This window comes from Chelonoidis abingdonii, chromosome 2 (genome assembly GCF_003597395.2).
Source record: "Chelonoidis abingdonii isolate Lonesome George chromosome 2, CheloAbing_2.0, whole genome shotgun sequence".
NCBI lineage: Eukaryota > Metazoa > Chordata > Testudines > Testudinidae > Chelonoidis > Chelonoidis abingdonii.
The window spans coordinates 176,686,345-176,705,195 of NC_133770.1; the positions used below are offsets into that span (position 1 = coordinate 176,686,345).

The following is an 18,851-nucleotide window of genomic DNA, read 5'->3' on the forward strand; positions in this document are numbered from 1 at the left end:
GCTGCAGGAGAGGGCGGGCACAGAGCTGCTCGGTTTGGAGTACTAGTAGTGTCACACCCCAATTGCCCCCTCCCTCAGGGAGTCCCCGGGGAAGGCAGATCAGCACTGTATGTGGCTAATGCTGTTGCGAGCATTGCAAAGCATTTTAGGGAGGGTCAAAAGGTGTATGAGTGGGGAATGGAAGATTCCTTTGCAAGAGTATGAGAGGCCAAGGTGGGGAGGGGGGGAGAAAGCGCAGAGAACGGGTTAACTCAGCACTTTAGCTAGCTCTGTGTTAAGATAAGACGCCTACCCCAGCCCAAGGTCATGGGCTCAATGAAAAATCTACAGATGAGAAATCTACAGCTGCCCAGTCGTGAGAAGAGGAGAACTAAATGGACCAAAGTTGCAAAGATAGCAGCAAAAACAGAGCAAATGAGATGGAGACAGTGAAGGCCAACAAAAGGGAAAACAAATTCTCTGGAACCAGTGTGTTTTGGGCAGCCAAGAAGGCCACACAGCAAGCCGATTGAGACTGGTACAAAGAGCACTAGGCGCAGAGGGTCCTGGAAGACGACACCCCCAAATGAACCTAGGACTTAAAAACCCTCCCAAGAGCTGGAGCAATTAGGAGATTACAGCGGATTGCTCGGATGACCTGGGCCCAGGGCAAGAACTCCTGTCCACCTCTCCTGCTCCTCTTCTTACTCAGGCCTGGCCAATGTTGGGTAGTGCGTATTTGAATACGAAAGTGGGTTAGGCCTTGGGGCTCTAATGCTTTCTTTCTTCCCCTGAGTGACATGGGAGCATTCCCAGGACACTCTGCTGTATTTTATTATTTTATTAATAAAACTTTAAAACTTAGACCTTTGGTGTGCTTTGTCATCTCCTCCTTGAAAAGATCCTGTGGCCCATCCTGATAATTGTGGCCCAGGCAGATTGTCACAGTAGCACATGGAGTGTGTCTGCTTGGAACTCCATAACCTTTAAGAGCCACTTCGTGTCTTCATTCTGGCATGCTACATTCTCCTTTCAGTCCCTCTTCTTGCTGTCCCGCCACTCCTTCAATTCTTGTTTTTCAGCCGTGGAGTGCATCATGACATCACGCAGAAAGTTCTTCATGGCCACTTTCTAATTCTGCGTATCCGTTCAGCCAGTGATAACGAAGAGGGAGGCTGGGCTCCAAAGGTCATATCTGTGAAGCCAAAATGCAATATTTTACAGAAGCAGTATTGTTTGCAACACACAGACCACGGGATTCAACGATTTAAAACACAGCCACTATTCACATACCAGTCACTAACTAGATGACCCCAGGCAAGTACACAGGAGCCACAAGACCCCCAAAATGGTGAGTAACCGCAGGGGCAGGAGCAATCAGTGTTCCAGGACCGTACCATACACTAGGCATGTGCTTCCTGGGGAGAGACAGTACTGTAGGGGGAGCCTTATAATCATTAATGTCCCCGCATTTTCCAGAGGCTATGTTCAATATGGAAGATATCTCACTGCTGAGGGTGAGCAGGGACTCAAGGGAGGGTCTTTTCCAACACCACGGCTTCTGTTCTGGCCTTTATGCATCTTGCCTATGTGCAGCAATGGTCCCCCCGACCCCCAGTGATGGCAGAGTGGTGCGGGAAAGTTACCCTTAATGGGGCAAGAAACAAAGCAGCTCTGCCAAAGAACCTGTGGCAGCAGATTGCCCAGTATCTCCATGACAGTTTCATGGAGATCTCTAAGGCAGATTCTCATGAAGTGAGGCAGTCAATCAACACCCTGTTCCGCCACTCAGACTAAGCATGTAGAGGTACGTGCATCATACAGACACAAGTCTGCTTTCTGCCCCCCAACAACTTGCTTCAGCGATTCCCAAAATCAAAGCCACTTACTAGGGGCCTCCTCTCCTGTTTGTGCTTCACCAAGCTCCGACAGCTGTGACTGGCTAGCCTCCTCTGGGGTAGAGAAGAGCTCCTGGCTGCATGCATCTCTGACCTCCGGGTTGTCCTCTGCCTCTGGGTCCCCTCCTCCTCCACATCCTCATCCAAGATTTCCTCCTCCTGGCTTAGTCCACTCTCAACTGGCACATGAACCACTGAAGTATCCGCAGTGGTCTTTGCAGTGGAGATGGGATCGCCACCAAATATCGTGTCCAGCTCTTTGGAGAACCGACAGATTGTAGACGCAGCACCAGAGCAGCGGTTTGCCTCCTGCGCCTTCTGGTAGGTGTCCTGCAGTGCCTTCAATTTGACCCTGCACTGCAGTGTGTCCCGGTTATGGCCACTTTCTGTTATGCATCGTGAAATCTGTCCATAGGTATCATAATTCCTATGGCTGGACCACAGCTCGGACTGGACAGCCTCCTCTCCTGAAATGCTGATGAGGTCCAGCAGCTTGGCACTGCTCCAAGCTGGAGATCGCCTGGTGGGTGAAACAGGCTTGGTCACCTAGACAGATGCGTTGAGACCTCTGCACATGTCACCGAGCAAACAGGAAGGGGACTTTCAAAATTCCCAAGGAATTTAAGCGGTGGGGCTCACAGTTGGTCACCTGAGGGCAGGGCAACAGAGTTCAAACAGATGACCAGAGAAGCGAGAACAGGAATTGTGGGACACCTCCCAGAGGCCCACTGCAGCGCTGTAATCAACCAGGGTGTATACACTGACACCACAGCGCAATAGCTCCGATGCAGAAAGCCTTTCGTCAGGGTGGTTTCTGTGCACTAAGTAGCTTGGCAGTGTGTACACCTCAGGAATTATACCACAGAATCTTACCAGTGTAGACAAGGCCTTATTTTGTTTAGAATAAATTAATTAAAATAATGTAAACTAAATCACAGTAAGCCCCTCTTAAACCAAACTAAGAGTGTTCATAGCAGGGTTTATATCAGATTAATGAGAGTGGTTTAAAAACTGATTTAAGTTAAACCAATATAACTTTCTCAGGTCAAGAACCTCTTCCCAACAGGGACTTGCCCGGGGCTCATCTAAAAGTGTTTTTAAAAATGAATAAATTAGGCACAACTTTGGATGAAAACTAGGACATGGGAAAACAAAAATCCAACCTCCTGCCTCCCCAACAGGACGCTTATCAGACCTTGATTTATACAAATCAAGCCAGACGCAAGTTTGAAACAGAAAAATATACTCAGTTTCAGGTTGCCTGTGCGCTGCACCCCCTGGCAGAGCTTTGCAGGAGCGGCCCGGGTCCTATTCTGTTTCTTTCTCTTACTTTATTCCATCTCTAAGCAGCATTTCCCCACTCATCCCCGGTGGGGTTTTTCCTTGAAGAGCCTTCAGTGGGGCTGGACAGCGCCTGGCCCATAGGGGCCTGCCCTGCTGTCCCCAGCTCCCTGCCCTCCCTACACTGTCTCAAACCCAGTAATCCCAATGGCCTCGCCCTGCACTTGAGGGCGAACGACCCGGCACCGGTACCTGTCCCCGGGGAAGGACCGAACGGCCAAGCACTGGGCTGTTGGGAGGGGGAAGGAGGAGGAGGAGAACAAGCGCAGGGGCGGGGCCGGGAGAAGGAAGCCCCGGCACGAGCGGGAGGGGCGGGGCTGCCGCTCGATTGCTCTGGCTGCTCCTCGCGGGCGATCGATTCATCCTGGCTCCACTGCGGCGGGCTGGCCGTGCGAGAGGCGGGGGCGCTGCCGGGAGGGAAGCTGTCCAGTGCTGGTTACAAACACCGCGGCGGCTGGTGAGTGACGCCCCCTCCCCCAAGTCAGCGCGAGCCGGCTGTGACCTGCCCCCGATCTGCTTCCCGTGCCTCTGTGGATCCTGCCCCCCCGGGGTGGGGGGGTCTCACCGCTGTTCGTAATAATGATCCGGATCGGGCCGTTGGGACGCGCCCGTTATCCTGCCCCCGCTGGGCGCTGGCTCTGTGCGGGAGAGGCGACTCCCCCCCGCCCCCCCACGCTGTGACGGGTGCGCTGGGGCTGCCGGAGGCTCCGCCTCTCTCTGCCCGGCACAGTGACGGATCCTGCGAAGGGCCGGAGGAGCGCAGGGGACGGCTGCAGTACGCGGGGCCGGGTCAGAGCGTATTCGGATCCAAGCCGCTGTCATTTGCAGTGTGGGCGCGGCCCAAGGCGCAGGCCCGACTCAGAAGGTCTGTGTAGTGCATTAGTGAACACGGCTGTGAGGCCTGGGTCTGGCTGTGGGACCCACATTTGCAATGAGCGCTGGCTTGGAAACACTGAGTATGTCTACGCTGCAGTTAGGCGTCTGTGGCTGGCCCTTGCCAGCTGACTCATGCTGGGGGGCGCTCCTCTTAAGGGGGTGTTTAATTGTGTTGTAGGTGCTTGGGCTGTGGTCTGGGACCCACAACAGCTTGCAATGTCCTAGAGCCTGGGTTGCAGCTCAAGCCCAAATGTCTACACTGCAATTAAACAGCTCTTAGCCTGAGCCCTGTGAGTCTGAGTCAGCTGGCAGGGGCCAGCCACAGGTGTCTAATTGCAGTATAGACATACCCACTGAGTTCATAAGCCCAGGTCCCAGAGACCTGGGTTTACAATGCAGTGTAGACATTCCCTTATACCTGGCTGCATAATCATTGATATTTTGTCAACTTGGCCGCTGACCAGTGTGTTGCAGAAGCAGCCTGAAGGATGCAGCTGAGGCTGCAATGTGCTGTCATTTCTGTGACGCTTTCAACACTTTTTTGTTCACCTACTTGATATCAAATCTTGGAGGTTGATATTAAAAAAAAACTGTTTTTCAATTAAATGGAAGCTCTTGTTCAGTTTTTAATACGTCTGTGTCACTACAGATGTATTCTTCACTGAAGAGTGAAATCATTGATACTACAAAGACTTTATATTCTAGAGGCCCCAATAAATATTGTAAATGGGCAAGTAGTGATGTTCTTCATTGTAAACTACAGTTGAGGGGTACTTGATTGTACTTCCACATCTCAGGCAGTGACATGGGGAGCCTGGAAACCTTCAGAGCCCTGGCTCTGTAGCAGGGAGCCTGGAAGTTCTGAAAACTCCAGCTCTCAGGGCTTCCCGATTCCCTGGCCAGCTGGCTGCCTGACCCTTAAAGGATCTGACTTCTTATGCTGGAAGAGCTGGGCAGCCCAGTGAACCAGCTGGTCCAGGAGTTTTGAAGCTCTGAGATTCCTGGCCCTTGGGCAGTCTGCATTCAGGCCAGGGTCTCCAGCAGCTGCTGATATAATTCATGTCAGTTTCATGGCTGTCCACTCTTGAACAGCAGTGGTGAAACAAGCATGTCCCTTTCACTGAGCATCTGTGGGGATCAGGGAGCATGTTTTGTTTGGGAAACACCATTTTTCAGGGGGAAAAAATTGGTTTCAGTCTGAAGTGGACCAAAACCAAATTTTGAAATGATGACATTTCCAGTGAAGCAGAATTTCAATGAGCTCTGCTGTAAAGGGGTGTGTGTGATTTTTTTTTTTTTTTTTTTTTTGGATGAAGCTATCAAGATAAACATGGTAGTAGTCCTGTATATTCTTTACCAAGTGTATTAATTAGATTATATCCTTGATGACAGGTGAATTAATTAGCATATTTGCTTGCTCTAATAACATCATTTAAACATGCAGACTTTTAAAAAGTCCTTCAAACTTGGCTGTTTGGTAAATACCTTTTCTTTTGCAAGCTTTATAAAGTCTGCTGGGGAGCTCATAGACTTTTGAGATGCTTAGAAGACTGTAGTAAATAACTAAAATTAACCATCCATTCATCCAGAAAACATGTTTAGGAAATAGGTTTCAGTTAATTAAATAGATGAGTCTTTTAGGCCAGATTATCTTTTGATATAATCCCTCTTACCCAGTTTACAATTTTTGAAAATTTAAGTGGCTTCTTGTCAAAGTACTGCATTTCTAAAGTGCTATATCTAATTAACTCCAGATTTCCGCACCAAAAAATGATGTTGACAGGAGATAACACATGAAAAATTTCAGGCAGAAAGCAACTTATCTAGCTAAATTGCTCCCCTATTTTGCGTTACAGATGCCTGTATGATTTGAAGAGCTTATCTTCTACTAGCTAAGTAGGGTTGTATCTCTTCTTCCCTTTCCAACCACCAATTCACTCCTTGTTACTAATCTTCATTAAAACCTTGTAAAGCTTTTAATGTTTTGTATTAAATCATGAAATATTCAGAACTTTGTGATCTGAAAAGAATATAATACAAATATTGTTCCTCTAGTAAATGTAGTAATGTTCATAAAGTTCTTGTCAGTTAGGTTACTCCTACACAGCAAACGAAGATGTACTTTTAATCTAACTAGTGCAGGTATCAGTAGTAATAAAGATGTGGTACCATGGCTTTCAGTGCAGGCTACTTGCCACTGTATAACCCTGGTGGGACCCTGGGTAAGCTAGCCCTTGCTAAAGTCTGTGCTGTCATGTCTCATGCTAGCTAGATTAAAGCTAGGGTGGGTATGTTTACTTGCTTTACAACCATGTCTTCATTTGCTGTGTAGATATAACCTCAGAATGTTTTGGGCTTTAAGATTTTTCATGGTCTTAAAACATGTTTACAGAGCAGCATTGACAGTAGCTAAAGCAAAAGCAAACACTAAAGCAGGGGTAGGCAACCTATGGCATGGGTGCCAAAGGCGGCACGTGAGCTGATTTTCAGTGGCACTCACACTGCCTGGGTCCTGGCCACTGGTCCGGGGGGCTCTGCATTTTAATTTAATTTTAAATAAAGCTTCTTAAACATTTTAAAAACCTTATTTAATTTACATTCAACAATAATTTAGTTATATATTATAGATTTATAGAAAGAGACCTTCTAAAAACGTTAAAATGTGTTACTGGCGCATGAAACCTTAGATTAGAATGAATAAATGAAGACTCGGCACAGCACTTCTGAAAAGTTGCCGAGCCCTGCACTAAAGTTTTCAGATTTAAAATATACTGACAGTCTTGTCATGGTCCAGATTTAGAAATTTCTTTACTTGATTGTATTTATATATTCCTTTATGTGTTGGACCACTCAGCATAGTGAATATGATCCAAAGTAGTAAATAAAATAGGTAATTAGATGAGAGAGTCTACGTCATGAATCCTATCATGATGAAAATTGCAAAAAATAAGCAGTATGTAACACATTTGACTAATTTTTAAGCATTTATTTAAATAGTTATGAAGTCGGAGTTTAAGGAAGCATATTTTCAAAAAACATAAATCAGATTTAATTTAAATCTTATTTTAAATATATTTCTACTTATGCAGAAATCTGAAAATATCAAAAATCCTGGTTTATCGCTAAAATTCTAAATGTAAAGTTCTGACAAAGATAGAAGGTTGAATGTGAGAGATGTTTTTAAAGTTGCATTATTTCAACTGCTAAATTATCTCAATTTATGTAAAGCAGCCTGGATGATAATTTACCCTGCATTTCTGTTTTCAGCAAAAACAAGCCTGTAAAGCAAAAAGATTGATACTGCCCAGAGCTTGTGTGTGTGTTGCTCACAAATGGAGTGACTTCATACTTGTGCTTCTGCTTTCCTAGTTGTTATATGGAAATAATGATAATGACTGCCCTGAAAAGCATGTTGAGATATATTGATGAAAAATGCTGTATAAAAACTAGTTGTTGTTATCATGCAGCCTTTATCCAGATGCTTTTTTCTAAAAATTGGTTGTTTGATCCAGTGGACTGGTTCTTAGATTTGGTTTGTCATCATATGGTGATATGTCCAACAGTGTCATGTAGTGACAATGAACCAGATCAGACCACTCCCATGATAAACCCTGTGAGAGGAGATCCTGAGGAAGAAATTTTCTTGAGGATCCCTCCACTGTTGGGAGGAGGTGATTTTTTTCTTCCTCAAGAAAAAGCTTTTGTGCCCACCTTCCCCAAATCTACTGGATCCCCAGGTCCATCTGTTTGGAGGTCCAGAGTTTCAGGCCCTAGCTGACTCAGCTCTGAATATACTAGTGGATATGGAGAGAAATTATGTTCATCCACCACTAGCCCTCCCTCTGGTCCATCCACGCTTTCCTCCTCCATTCTGGCCTAGCTACTTCTCTCCAGACTTACAGTGTGCATTGTGGGCTCATGGATTGCCTTCCACAGTGAAAGCAAAATGGTGCTGTGGGAGGGAGGAGAACTGCCCTCTACATGTTGATTGTAGGGGATGATCTCCGCAGTGATTTTAATATCATATAAAATAAGTGAGATTAAAAATAAAAAAAATTTTTTTCCTTAGATATTAGGTAGTGCATATGCATAGTGGTAACTTTTCCAAGTTAAAAACTTAGAGTTCACATCCCATCCTCCTAACCTTAATGTAGCCAAAGGCATTAGTCTATGTTTACAGTCGACAAACTATCAGTTGCAAAAATAAAACTGATTTCAAATTGAAGTATAAAAGCAATCTGAAAATTAATCAGTTTGTTTACATTCGTATATCTCTATATAGCTTGATAGAGGCAAAACCACCTGTCTTCTGGGATCTCATGCCAAAAGTTAGCCTTGGATACACTTTTTAATAGCATCTTCTTCAGTAGGAAACTGAATAATTTCAACTCTGTTTTTTTTTTTTTAACAATAGAGATAATGATATGATGCTGACTGTTCAGTGTAGACAAAAACAAGTTGTGGTCAGCATTGTCAGGTAGTCATGGTAACCCTTCTGGCACTTGGGACCATGCACAATTGTGTTTATAAAAAACAAAAAAGTAAATCTCCCTCCCACCCACTCACCCCCCGGTTTTAAATATGATTCCTAGTGAAGTAAAGCCCTAAAGAGGTCTATATTATATCAACATCCAAGGAAACTGACAATAAAATAGGGTCCTGACCTCCCAATCAGATTCATATAGCCAGACCTTGTGCGTGTGCAGAACTGCAGAGTCAGTGGGACTCTGCGCTATACTGTATACAAGAATCAGATTGCATTGTATTGGGGACCTGGATCTGACCGCAGTATTGGGACCTAAATGAATGTATAGGCCCCTAGAAGTGTGTTCAGGTATATATTTTAACCCTTTTGGTTGAGCTTTACTGACTCTGTGTCATAATATCTGTAACAATATATTCTGTATCGGTGGTCTCCAACCTTTTTACGCCAAAAATAACTTTTTGAATTTAAGGGCAACCCAGGATCTACCCTATCCCTTCCCCAAAGCCCCGCCCCCCTCACTCCATCACTCCCTCCCCATTGCTTACTTTCCCCCACCCTCACTGGGAGGGGGTGCAGACTCTGGGCTGGGGCTGAGCAGTTTGCAGTGTGGGAGGAGGCTCTGGGCTGAACCTGGGGCAGAGGATTGATGTGCAGGAGGTGGTGAGGGGTGCAAGCTGTGGGATGGAGTTTGGGTGAAGGAGAGGGCTCTGGGCTGGGGCAGAGTGTTGGGGTGCAGGAAGGGTACAGGGTACTGGCTCTGGGAGGGGTCTCAGGGCTGGGGTTTGGGGTGCAGGAGTGGGTATGAGGTGCTGACTCTGAGAGGAGTTGGTGCTGGGGTGAGTGTTGGGGTGCTGACTCTGGCAGGGACCTGGAGGTTGGGGTTCAGGAGGGGATTCGGAGTACAGGAGGGGGTATGGGGTGCTGGCTCTGGGAGGTGGCTCAGGGCTGGGGTTCAGGGTGCAGGACGGGGTATGGAGTGCTGGCCCTGGGAGGGGGCTGGGGTTTGGAGTGCAGAAGGGGGTTTGGGGTGCAGGAAGAAGTATGGGGTGCTGGCCCTGCCTGGCTCAGCCGCACGCTGCTCCCGGAAGGGACCAACATGCCCCTGTGGCCCTCCGGGGAGGGGATGGGGTCACGTGATTCCATGCGCTGCCTCTCTCTGTAAGCACCAGCCGCATTGGCCAGTAGGAACTGCGGGGGCGGTGCTTGCAAGCAGACCCCTGCTTCCTCGCCCCCGTGGCTGTGCTGGCTGTTTCCCGGAGCAGTGTGGGGCAGGGGCAGGCAGGGGACCTGCCTTCGCAACAGCCACACTACACTGCTGAAGATCACGATTGACTGGTTGGTGATCACTGCTCTATATCTAAAGAGGCTGATAGCAGCTCCAAAGTTAAGGTTAGACTTTTCACTTAAAAGTTAAATCTCTAAATGAAACAAAAACTTCCCACTGGTGAGTACCTAATGGTGAATACAGACACACTGAATTTTCAAAAAATTTTTTGCAGACCAGAGTCTCTCTTTAAAAATTTAACTACTTTAAAATTGCTATTATTGAAAATTTTCAAATGCCTGGTGGTGTGCGTGGCCAAAATGGTTCTCAACATTCATACATTGCTTCATGCTGCAAAAATGAACATTATGTTCTTGACAAATAATCTTAAGGAACTATAAAGAAGGGTGGTATGCTTTTGTTATCATAACATAGTCCCTTTTCCTTATCACGGAAGGTGACGAACTTTAATTCTTTACAGACAGCTTCAGTTCTCCACAACCACGCGAGAGACAAGCTTTTAGATAGAAAATCCAGGCTACAGATTGGGAGCACACAGGCCACCTCCAATATTAATACAGACATATTGCTTGTGTTAAACTGAAGGAAACTTATTATTTGCCTATTTGTGCATACAGGCCCACATTCAGGAAAGCATTTAAGCACATATTGCATAGAGACGACTTCTCATGTGCTTAAAAGTCAGGCACATGCCTAAGTACTTTGCTGAATCAGGGTCAGTAGCAAGCATGGGGTATTGGGGGAGTGCAAAATACTTTGAGTTATAGTGGCACAAGAGCATTTCCCTCCAATGCAAACAGTAAAAACCAAGGAACCAGTGATGACACACTGCAGACATCACTTTACTTTATCAACCTCCCTGTCTCTTATATCCTCACCAACAAACACAAGGTTTACTCCAGCCATATTAATTGTATAGATGTGGTTATTTTATGACTAATAATGCTTGGCTGAAGAATAGAGTATGTAGATACATGAGGTTATGAAAAACCTCTGGTGTTTTATTTTTTTCTCTAGTAAAACAAACAAAAACCCACCCCAGTGGGATTTATTTAGTTAGTTTTTTTTTAACTTCTTAATATATTTACATAAACATGTTTGAAAGTTTTTTGATGCTCAAAACATCAGGCTCCAATTTCAGTCTGTGAATAAGAACTTTTAACTAATTTAAGAAGTTGAAAGGAGATTGTTGAGAACACTAACATTCTTGTAATAACTGTTAGATTTATTAGGAAACCATAAGGAAGTTACAGAATTGTAGAAGCCTTGAGTCAAAGAGGATATGTGGGCAGAATCACTGGTGATTGGAGACTGGAAGGCTAGTGGATGGAATAAACTTTCAATGGATTTTGGACAGAGAAGTAGGTGGAGTCTTAAATTAGGAGACGGTTTGATTTGCTAGTCTGGAAATTTATAGAAAGCTTGTGAGCTATCTGACAGTATGGCTGGCTAGGTCATTTTGGGTCTTCATATTACTGAATTTACTATGTAAATTCATCTAACTAGCCAAAGCTGTTGATCAATACTTCAAATGGGTGATTAGTATTTTTAGGGATTACCAAATATCAATACATGTTAAATCAGCCAAATTAAAAGAAGAGATAAGAAACAAGTTATTTAATGGACTAATGTCTATTGAAAACAGGCTGTTCTAAAGTAAAACATAAACTGTCAGGAATAGTGTGACTGTCTTGATTTGAGGTGGTAATCTTTTCTGTGTTCGTGAAAGAGATTGTTTCACAGTTTGTGGCATCAACATGGTAGAAATTTGTGGAAGTCAAATAGTAGATTATGGGGCACTTGAGTTCAGAATTTGACCAGTGTTAAAAGACCTTTACACCTCTCAAGCCTGTTCAGCATTAATGAAGGATGCCTTAAAGACAATTTGGATTGATTTGGTTGAAATGTTATAATAGGTTAGGAGTAGTGAAAGTGTTTCTTTATCTAAGGGCAGATACAAAACAGTGAAAAGTAGACTGGGATTCATGTATTTATGTTTTTTGTATAATATTTGTAGAATTGAAAGTTTTAAGTCTTGGACAATATGAATTTAAGGAATTAAGCATGCTTATGAAGTAAATGCTATGTTTCGTGTTACATTTCATAAAATCTTGGTGAGTGTTTCTGGTTATTTTGTATGCTAGGGCAAACCGTAATAACCTGGGCTTAGGAAACTGAGTTTATTTTGTCATATAGGAATTACTGTAGTGTGGAAAGAAGGTAAAAGAGTATGAGCTTTAGTTTTTTGTGGGTGATTTTGTTGAATGAATGGGTGAAATATGTAGGTTGTTTTAGACAGATAGGTGATTGAGATAGGGCCAAAGTGTGATTGAGTGGATATGGGATGTTGGATTGTGTGTATGGGCAAAGTTAAGGTTGTGTGTTTCTTAGTGAGTTTGAGGGAAGAGGAATATATGATGTGGGTGGTGGGTAGGAGGCAAAGTGAGGGGTGAGGTGGGGTTGATTACGGTGAAGTGTGCCCAGGGTGGAAAGATATTAAAGGTTTTTAAATGATCTCATTTCAATTTTTTCTGTTTTGACAGATATTGGTTTTAGTGGTATCTCCCACACCTTAAAAATAATAGAGGGTATTCCTAAAGTGGCTGAATCTTTCACAACAAAAGACACTTTCTATGTGTGACCACTGAAAGGGTAATTTCTTTGGTTTCAGTAGTTTATTTTGGTGGGCTATGCCCTTGTGCAGCCTTAACTCATAGGGCCAGATTGAGATACTCTTACACTGAGTGGCATCTTGTATGACAGGTAACCCCAATGACTTTAATGAGGCTGCTTGTGTTGTAAGGTACTATTCAAAGTGGGGCTTGGTCTAAGTACAAAATTGGACCAATTTAGTTAAAGGTGTGATTCGAAATTGATTTAATTTAAATCTGTGCATCTCTTCTGTGTGTGGACAAGCCCTGAATAAGGGTAACGTAATCTGGCCCTTAGTTAATGGGGTTTGTTTTGTGATAATCTTTTTCAGATATAAAACACATCAAGTACTTTATTTGAATATTTGACACATATTCTCCAGGTAGATCTGTTGCACATACTGCAGTCATTTAGTATTTACAATGTAGTTTTTGATATAAGCCTAAGATTTTTTTGACGTGTGACAGATAGGAGGTTAATTGATGTTAACCCTTCATCAACTACTAAAATGCTACAAGAGGAGTGCAAGTCATTACTACAAAAGGCCATTACCGGTATGTTTTCTCAGCAAGGATTATGGATTTCTTCTTTCTACTTTCCTTCCTCCCCAAACCTCACAACACAAAAGCCAGCTGCAAGGATAGGAGGAGAAGGCAAGCAGCTTTCTTAAACACACACACCCCACTCCGTTCCCCCCACCTTCATCTTTCCTCTTTCCTCTTCATACCTCAGTAGAGTGACAGCTCCTAGATGTTGCGTGCGAGTGAGTTCAGCTGGTGCTGTGTGGTCTGGGTGTGTGGTCTCCAGCTCGGCAGAGAGGCTGCTAACAGGGTGGATGAGAGAGAGCAACACTGTTTACTTTAATTTATTTCGGATGCCGGAACTATGCCCGGAGTTTCTCCTGAGCTTGATTCCACAGTTAGTGGCGTCAATCCCTTGCAGCTGCAGTGCAGTCTGAAATATGCACTGAACTCCTCTACCAAGTGCTTTCACAGCATCTGCTTCAGGTCCAGACTTCTAATCCCTTGTGACTCAGAAATCTTAGTGACATTGCTGAATACTGTGATTATTTTGCTTTCACTGTGTCAACATATAGTGCCTTGAAGATATACCTTTTTTGGGTTAAGTAAAGCAAGAGTTTTAAGATATACAGGTACAGTCACTGTGAAAACAAAACTATTGAATGGGCATTACTCGGCTACCCTAAAAGATAATATAACAAACATATAGACCTGTTGGCTGACTAGATCATGTGACCAAAACATGTTCCTTTAACAACAGAATAAGGCATCACATCAGGTCATTTAATATAAAATCACATTTTTGTTTTCCATAATTTGTCCCCCCATCTCCCACAAATTTATACTTTCAAATTCTAAATTGATTTTGGCATGTGACACTGGCCTGTAAATTAACATGTTTGTCAATGTTAATATTGGCTTGACTCGATGTGCCAGATATGACAAGCTAAGACAAACGAGGCTTTACTAGTTCCATGTAATGGTGATATTAACCTTTATTTTATACTTGTTCATCTTTTCATTATAAGTAGCTTAGTGGTATTTGGAAGACTTTTTTTCCACAAAATATAGCATTAATGAGCATTTCTTGTTTAAGTTGACAAGTCTTCTTTTATTATATAAATAAATGTGCATGGACTCTTAATATCACTTGGAATTTCAGCATTGTTTAGCTTAGTCGCTTCCCAGTCGTTTCTGGCAGGCTTGCGGGATTAGACTTTGTATTATTGATGCAGTGTTGAAGGCTGTGGAAATTGTAGGGCACTGAAGATCTCCAGAGGGGTTAATAAATGTCAGTTATTTTCATTGTTTCTTTTTGGCTACTTTTAAATCTTGGTTTGTGTAGCATGTCTGTCTGAATTTATATTGCTGGAAGGATAAAGCACAGAAAAGGGTGAAGTAGTGGTTTTCATTGGTTTGCAGTGGCTTTGAATTAAAAATCTAAGGAACTTATTAGTAAATCATCTCATTGTCCTCCTCTGGGTCATTTGCCATGCTGCTTCATTGTCTCTGTTGTATCACAGTGTTCTCCAAGAAACACTTGGTGTTTTCTGTATTAAACAAATACATTAGATTTGTGTGGTGGAAAAGTATGTTTCATAGTTAACCAGGATGATAGACTCTTTAATTTATGGAATCTGTTAAGGTTTTTTGGCTTGTATTTTTTAAAGTGTGTTTCAAAAGTCTGCCTTTGTTGAGAGCATGTAACTGCTAATTGATTTCAGTGGGCCAGGGGGCCCTAACATATCACTTCCAAATTTGCAGTTCCTTGTGTATTAGAAGGCAGTTAATGGAACTAATTCTCTGATGAATATTCTGGAAAATGAAGCATGCCATGCTGGGCATTCCTGCTGTGCCTTGCACCACAACTGGTTGAACAATAATATTTTTATGGATGTTGGAATTTTTTCTTTAGGTATTTTGTGACTAAAACACATTCAGGAGCATGTACTGGTCTTGACATAGCTGATGTGGTAGATATACTCGTTCCACTACAATGATGGCAAATAAGTCTTATTTTTAATTTCCTCTTTTGAATTCAGATTCCCTCTGCTGGATGACTGCAGCAACGCACTGTGACCCCAGTATTACTCTTTCATCTGAAAGAGAATCTTTCAGGTTGACTGTCAGAAATTTCATCTTGTAAAGTGCTGGGGACTTTAATTTAACTGGGTTTTCAGTAATTGGAACCAAGTGACTTTACTTTTTCCAAAGCCTGGAATTCATCTTTATGACATCTTAACTGGTATTTTCTCTATTGACAAAACTCCAAAAAATCTAATTGTTAATCCTCCTCTGTTACCTGGGGTTCTTTCAACCCAAAGCTCTTGGTAACTTTTACTCTGTGTGAGGTGATGTCAGGAGATGAATCAGGGGAGACACGGCCATCCAACCGATAGGTGGCTGGCACAAACAGGACAACACAGGAGTGCTTTCACTTAAAGCTAAACTTAGTCTTAAGCACTTACACACGTCCACAACAGGTTAGTAAAACACCCCCAACCCTCGATAATTACCGAATCTGAGTGTGGCTCTCCCCGTACACCTCTTCCAATGTTCGGTGCAGAAAGTTGCCTCCTAATGTCTGCCGTCATTCTCATGATAGCCTTGTCCAAACGTGAATCCAGTGGACAACATGATACATCGAAGTCCTGAACAGCTGTGACTAAATTATTTCAGATTCTGGTAACGTCAGCAATATCCTGCTTCACAAAACTGGTCTGATCAGTTATGACAATTCCTTTATCCTCTCACATCCCTTGCCATTTGGTCACCCAGCTTGTCCCAGAAAGTGAATCGGAATTCTCGGAGTAGTCCCAAAGGTTAAATAGCTTTCTTAGCAGATCTGATAGCCTCTGCTGTTTCTGCGTGGTTTGCCAGATCCATATTTGTGTGATCAGAAAACTTACTTGAGAAATTCATTTAAAGAGAAAAGGATTGTGCTCATCTTGCAAAATGTCTCCAGTAGTTTTGTTTATAGTGATACTTCTCAGCATCTTGCACTTCACACCAAGAATTATGATAGCCAAAATGATATCAAAAAGACTTATCTGGAAACAGTCATGGAAAAGCAATCAAGCAACTGATGTGTATGCCAGATTACACCTTTTTTGTGACTTTGTTTTCTCAAGATACTAAAAAAGAGACAACTACTATAATAAAGGAATATGGTCCAAAGCAAACAAAGAAGAAAGGTCCTAAGGAAATTTCTTCAATAAGACTAACTTCTCAGAAAAAAACATTGCTGAGAAACCTGTCTTTCTGCATCCAGTCCGTCTATGAATAACACTCCTCAGAGAAGTATGACAGCAGTTTTGTAAAAGTTTTTTTTAATAATAGAGACAACGGGGAAATTAACTAATTAAACTTCAAAGTGATAATTATTACTGGAAAAAGCCTATCTGAACATTCTTTATAGTCAGGTGTTTTGTAGCAGATATATTTTTCAAGCTTCACTTTGGGTGCTCACTGGAAAGAACAATGGTCTTTAATGGCTCTGAGTTTGTTGCTAAGATACTACCAGATGCACAAAAGTTTAGAAGATGACAAAACTGGGAAATGTCTCTTTTTCACTTGCTGGCAGCACAGTGTTGGGCACATATAATAAAAAGAGAGAGAATTGTGCTATTTCAACCAGTGTTTATAAACCTGGTGAACAGTCAATTTTTGTGCCGAGTTTTCTATTTGAGGCTACATTTATAATTATAGCCCTAGGTATGGACTGTGGCTATGTTTTGGTAATTTCCTAATGTGCTTCTTCCTAGAATTATAGAAGTCATGTTTAGTTTCCAGTTTACACTTCTTTAAAAATAAGTTAAAGGAAGTAGAAAATTAGAAACTAGCATTTTGGGGACACCTGTAATCTTTTGGGTCTTTTATATATAGGTCAATATTTCAGATTCAGATGACAATTGAGTTGGAATCATTTTTAGCTAATGGCTTTTTTGAACTATGTGACATGAATGGGTGGTCTCAATCTAGTTCCTGTTGGACAGAGTGCATCATACACGTTGCATCATACATACAAACCACTCTTGAGAGTCTTAGCAAGGATGCCAGTGACCAAATGGATAGAACTATTGTATCTTCTTTCCCCTTCTAGCCAGTAGAAGTGGTCTCTGTGTGTAACAATCAAGACACATTGTCAGGGCAGTGTGGGGAAACTTGCCTTGTTCTCGCTCATGTTGTTCTAGTTTTTATGGATAACTAGAGTACTGTGGTACTTTATGTTCAGGATCTTTTGACAAGTTCTTTTATACTTCACACAGAAGAACTTAGGATCTCAAATATAGCTGTGTTAGAGCTTTATTGTTTACTGAATTTGGGTGGGAAACTTCTGACACTGAAGATTAGTGGGTATTGAGTTGTTTTTTTGTTCGTGATTTTTTAGTGCTGATTTGACTATATTAGGGGCTCGATCCTACAATTGGATCTATGTCTGATGACCCTTACAACACATTGCTCCACTGAGACTAGCTGTACTTTAGTCAGTTGGGCTGTACATGGAACAAGGGCCTTCCTGTGAGGAAATGCTGACAGAAAAATTCCATTCAGTATACTAAGTGTTATGTTAATGGTCAGTGTTATAAGTTCCAATCCATGGTCTTTACATTTGCAATAATGCTAGAGAGCCTGAAAATATTGCTTTTTTAAATATAATTAATGCAAATATATGTATTCTTTGTTCATTTCTGACAATCCGTTGTGTCCTCCTTCATTGAGTCCCCTTTTTAAAAAGTGCCAGTCTTACCTTTCCCTACTTGATTATCACTTCATCCATCGTAGAAATATGCAGAAGGAATCAATTAGAATACAAAAGCCCGTGGTCAGGGCAGACTTATAAATAGTCAGGTAAATATTGGATATTGGCAAATAGTCACTGCAAGTGAGGGGATGGGAAGTAAAACCAGAATTCTACTTTCTAGTAAAACCGTGAATTAGAAAAGCATGGTGTAAGCTCCAGCAGAATGGAGAGAATAATTTCTATATTGTTTTCACGAGTCAAGTTTACTGGAAGGTTAATTGCAATGATAACTATTATTTGTAGAAATTTGGCAAATTGATTATAATGTTGTATGTGGTATTTCTAGTAGATATCTGTGCAGTAGTTGGGATCCTTGAAGCATACTGTTTAACATTTTATTTTACATTGTCCCTTCTACACCAGTGTTAACAAACCCATACAATTCTGCATCTTTCTGTTTGTTTATATAAGTGCCCTAAGACCTAGGTATATTCTCTCTCTCACGCCTGTGTACTCTCTCTCTTGTGCTCTCTGTTTAATATTATACATCTAAATACAGAACAAAACTTCTTTAGTGGAATAGTCCCAAGCACTTGCTCACTCTTTGTAGCTAGGAGAGGATATATATAGAATTCCTTTACCTATTCTGAGAAATAATGAAACCAATTGTTGTAAATAAAAATTCAACTGCTCTAGACAGTCTGAATGCTATAGTCCAGCTGTAACATTTTGAGATTTATTTCAGGCTCTCTATTCCAGTGAAATGTTTTTAAAGCAGTTCTGCAGTAAATATAGAAATATTTTAGAAAAAATATTAGACTTCAGAAGGCTCAACATTTTTATTACGTATATTCAGCTCATTATGGAAAGAGATCAAGTGCTAGTTTCTGAAATCCAGGAAAATATATTTTAATATTACTTTTGAGTTTAGTCTTAATTCCAACACATTACCTGTATGCCCAGATAGTCTGAAAGATTCACTATCTCCAGTAAAAAGAAACTGAAAAATTTTCTGGTGAAGAAAAATCAAGCAATAACAAAATAGTTTTTTTTCTGTTGTCTTCTAGAG

General features: G+C 42.2%; 1 protein-coding gene and 1 long non-coding RNA gene across 2 annotated transcripts in view; one reads left to right on the forward strand and one right to left on the reverse strand.

The window, feature by feature from the left end:
- Positions 1 to 769: 769 nt before the first annotated feature.
- LOC142046221 (uncharacterized) lies at positions 770 to 3,316 on the reverse strand. The gene is made up of 2 exons (XR_012655115.1): positions 1,869 to 3,316; positions 770 to 1,174 (listed from the first exon to the last, which is right to left on the reverse strand). It is a non-coding gene; the product is annotated as an uncharacterized LOC142046221 (long non-coding RNA).
- A 274-nt stretch (positions 3,317 to 3,590) lies between these two features.
- Positions 3,591 to 18,851, forward strand: part of EXOC2 (exocyst complex component 2) — a 195,337-nt gene continuing 180,076 nt past the window's right edge. The window contains exon 1 of the mRNA XM_032798411.2: positions 3,591 to 3,675. The gene's annotated coding sequence lies outside the window, so the exon portion shown is untranslated. The remainder of the gene's footprint in view (positions 3,676 to 18,851) is intronic.